Source organism: Phyllostomus discolor, chromosome X (assembly GCF_004126475.2).
Source record: "Phyllostomus discolor isolate MPI-MPIP mPhyDis1 chromosome X, mPhyDis1.pri.v3, whole genome shotgun sequence".
NCBI lineage: Eukaryota > Metazoa > Chordata > Mammalia > Chiroptera > Phyllostomidae > Phyllostomus > Phyllostomus discolor.
Genome location: NC_050198.1, coordinates 19,368,918 through 19,373,661, shown reverse-complemented (window position 1 = coordinate 19,373,661; position 4,744 = coordinate 19,368,918). Strand labels below are relative to the sequence as shown.

The following is a 4,744-nucleotide window of genomic DNA, read 5'->3' as shown; positions in this document are numbered from 1 at the left end:
CATGCCTGGGTTGTGGGCCAGGTCCCTGGTTGGGGGCATGTGAGAGGCAACCACACATTGATGTTTCTCTCCCTCTCTTTCTCCTTCCCTTTCCCTCTCTCTAAAAAATAAATAAATAAATAAAATCTTTAAAATAATTTGATATAAAAAATACTCTAGCCCATTATATTTAACTATTTTCCCCCATTTTCCTGATTACTTAGAACTATGAAGGTTATATCAACAAATTAAAAATAATATTCTTTTTCAACAATAATACTCTTTTTTCAGTATTGTATTTCTCATTGAAAGGATCTTATTTGGTCATTATTTCATGCATTTCAAAAACAAACATAAATCATTAGGCAGGCATGGCAATTTTAAACTAACCCTAATAAATTATCATAGAGTATAGTGTGAAGGGTGATTTTTAAACGAAATTTTGCTTTCTTCCGCTCCTCATTTTCTTTTTTTAATATTTCAGATATTTTTATTTCTCCAAATTTGTTGTTTATCAGGAGTGACTGAAATAAAAAATATAATTGAGTCTACCATCACCATGGAAATAGCTTTAAAAGAAACCTGGTCAGATGAATATTATTGCTTCCCATTTTCAACTAGTAAATAGTTGCCATTGACAAACACATAGCCAACAACAGTCTGTCAAGAATGCTCCAGATATGTTACATATTACAACATGCCTGTTCGCAGGGTGGGGGGAGGAAGACTGTGAAATAATTTATGTGAACTTCTTGATTTCATCATACAAGACAAGCACAAAAGCACCACCCATGCCTCTGAGAACATTAGACAACACACCCTTGAAAAAAGCTTTGCCTCCTTCATCACAAGCAATTTTCCTCCAGCTGTCAAGCATGCCTATGTACGTGATATCAGCTTCTTTGAGCTCTGACTGCATCATCATGCGGCGACGAACAGTGTCAAATGGGTAAGAAGTCAACCCAGCCACTGCTGTGACAGACTGTGTAATCATCCAGCTGATGAAGATGTGAATATTCTTGGGATCTGGGAGCATTTCCTTTGCAGTGTCAGAGATACTGAAGTAGGCAGCTCGGTGGATGACGATACCGTGCAGAGACACATTAAAGCCTTGGTACAGGCCCTTCATCCCATCAGAATTGTAGCTCTCAATCAGACAGTCACCAAGGCCTTTGAATTCCCTTTCAGCTGCAGCTATGCCCGCATCAGCTGCTAGGTGGGTACAGGCAAAATCAAGAGGATACACAAAACCCAAAGAGGTGGCCCCAGCAGCACCATCTGATGCCAGATTCCCTGCAAAGTAGCTCCCAAACTGGGTCCTCTTGTCCACACCACCAGGACGATCTGCTTCTATTTATCTGTGAAGGCAAAGCTGAGAGTCTAAGTGGGGAAGTGTCTGATGACACTGTCCAGGTTACTGCGCCAGAAGGGCAGGACTCCCTGCTCCTTGGGGATATGAACCACGCAATCTGTAATGCCCTTGTATTGCTTATCTGTGGTGATTTGCTTGCTGGCATACTGTACCTTCAGCAGCAGCTTGACCTGCTTGATGGGCACTACCACTGTCTTGGAGATGGCCACAGTCACTGTACCTGCCAGGAAGTCCTTGGCAAAGGACACAGCAGCATCTGTGATGTTGAAAGAAAAGAAGGAGCAGGAGAACACAGGCCTAGGTTCGTAACCAGCTGGGACTCCGGGGCTCTAGGCCTCATTTTCATTAAGAAACTTCCTAAGTGCTATGGGGCATGTCTCCCTAGAATATATACAATCTTTACAAAATTTCAATTTATTTTTTTATGTTCTTGGAGGGTTCATTATTAGAATCAAGCTCTCCCATGGGGAAGGAGAACAGCACATTAGTTAAAATGAAAAGGCTAATAGAAGCCTTTTTAATAGGCTAATAGAGCTAATAGTAGCTCCTCATTATTACATGAGGTTGATAATTTTCAGACCCGATGAGCTTTCTTCCATTTCTCCCCAAATGGATGAATGAGGGGTTAAGCAATATGGGAAGATCTTGGAGTTGACTTTCCTAAGGAAGCAGTAGAACAATTTCAGTATTCAAGGGAAGGAAGATATAGAAGGGCGAGAGAATGGTGAGGAATGGTAAAGGGGAGAGAAGAAGAATGAGGCAATCTTAATTCATCCAATAATATATAAATAATAATTACATATTATTATATTATAGATATTTAATTATATATTAAATATATATTTAAATTGAGGAGTTTATTTTGTGTTCTAAGACAGTCAACTTAAACTCTTAAGTCCCTCTTCATCACAGTTTCTGTAGGTAATAACTTGTAGAGTGTAATATAAATAAAAACTCCCTGAATATGTTATGATAAATAATGGAGGCATGCCAATCACATAGTCCCAAAATTTCATATTCTAACTAAATTTTAAAATAACATGAATGAGCCCTGAATGGTGTGACTCAGTGGATTGAGTGCAGGCCTGAAAACCAAAGGGTCGCTGGTTTGATTCCCAGTCAGGGCACATGCCTGGGTTGCGGGCTGGGTCCCTAGTGTGGGGGGCTTGCAAGAGGCAGCCACACATTGATGTTTCTCTCCCTCTCTTTCCCCTTTCCTTCCCCTCTCTCTATAATAAATAAAATCTTAAAAATAAAATAAAATAAAACAATATGAATGATATAAAAGTATTGCTCTGATTTTTAAAGTCATATTTTGTGCCTAGCATGAGGTCTGAGCTACCGTTATTTTATAGCACTTGGATTACTAAATTTAGTAACAAGTCATTGAACTCCGTAAGAAAACAGGCACTCCAGACCTTTATAAATGTGTCTCTTAAAGTTTAACATACTTAAAAATCACCCAGGGCACTTAGTTTTCTATTTAAATTTTAAAATTTTCTTTTTCTGTGATAAGAACCTCCCAGATTTACACTCTTAACAACTTTCAAATACACAATAGAGAGTATTTTTAAACTATAGTCATCATGTCATACAGTACATCCCAATGACTTATTTATTGTATTACTAAAGTTGGCACTTTAGTTATAAAGTTTGTACTTTTGACCCATTTCACACTCCACCGCTGACCCACCAGTCGGTTTTCTGTAAATAAGAGCTTGGGCTTTTTGTTTGTTTGTGTTTAGATTGCACATTTAAGTGAGGTCATGTGGGATTTGTCTTTGCCTGTCTGACTTATTTCACTTAACATAATGCCCTCAAGCTTTACCCATGTTGTTGCTAATGGCAAGATTTCGTTCTTTTTTATGGCCAGTAATATTCCATTGTATATATACAGGCATACCTCAGAGATACTATAGGTTCAGTTGCAGACCACTGAAATAAAGCACACATAGCAATAAAGCAAGTCACAATTTTTTGGTTTCCCACTGCATATAAGAGTTTAGGTTTATAATATAGTCTATTAAATGTGCAATAGCATATGTCTAAAGAAACAATGTACATACCTAAATTAAGAAATACTTTCTGCTAAAAAATGCTCACCATCATCTTAGCCTTCAGCTAGTCATAATTTTTTGCTGGTGGAGGGTCTTACCTTTAATCTGTTAAAAAAATCACTATATCTGTGAGGTGCAATAAAATGAAGTTCAATGAAATGAGGCATGCCTGTATATACAATTTCTTCATTCATTCATTGATGGACACTTAGGTTGTTTCTATACATGGCTATTATAGATAATGCTACAATGAGTATGACCCATGGACATGAACAAAGAGTAGGGAATACTGGTGGGAGGTGGGTGCAGGGTAGAGGGGAATAAAGGAGAGAAAAAAAGTGGAACAACTATAATAACATAATCAATAAAATATACTTTAAAAAACATAATGCTACAATGAACATGGGTTGCATATTTTTTTTTCGTATTAGTGTTTTTGCTTTCTTTGGATAAATATCCAGAAATAGAATTGCTGAATCATATGGTAGGCCTATTTTTGATTTTTTGAGGAACCTCTGTACTATTTTCTATGGTGGTTGCACTAATTTACATTCCCATCAACAGTGCAAAGGGTTCTCTTTTCTCCACAACCTCACCAATAGTTGTTGTTTGTTGATAGTCATTCTGGCAAGTGTAAGGTAGTAGCTCACTGTGGTTTTGATTTCTATTACCCTGGTGATTAGTGAGGTTGAACATCTTTTCAGGTACCTGTCGGCCATCTGTATGTCTTCTTTGGAAAACATCTATTCTGTTCTTCTGCCTAGTTTTTAATTGGATTTTTTTTTTTTTTGCTATTGAGTTGTACTAGGGGACTTGTTAAAATACAGATTCTGATTAAGTAGTTTCAAGTGGGGCCAGATAGCCTCTAGGTCTTACATGCTCCCATGTGAAATCAATAAGGTTGCATCTATAAACACACTTAATAAAAGGCTACTGCATAGGATATGGAGTTGGGAAGATCAGGATTTGGATCAAGGCTTATCTATTTATTTACATTTTCATTTTGACAAATTTAAGTTTTTGTGTTTCAGTTTCCTAATTCGTAAAACTGAAATAAAAGTACCTCTCTGATGGCAATTTTGTGGCTATTAAGTAAAATACTGTTAAAGATTGTGAGCACTAAATGAAATACTAAGAACACATATGTTCATATGTGTGTCATTATTGTGACTTGTGACTAGTATGTGGTAAGTTCTTTTTAAATGGTACTTTTATTTTTAGACAAACTATCTTCTTGTATTTAACACAGCTTTTTGTCTACATCTCAGGATGTCAGATCATTTGAAGAGTAATTTTTTTTCTTCAGACAGGATTTCAGACCTTATTATATATTCAT

General features: G+C 36.9%; 1 pseudogene; it reads right to left on the bottom strand.

The window, feature by feature from the left end:
- Window positions 1–666: 666 nt before the first annotated feature.
- Window positions 667–3,460, bottom strand: LOC114505631 (annotated as a pseudogene).
- Between the last annotated feature and the right edge of the window lie 1,284 nt (window positions 3,461–4,744).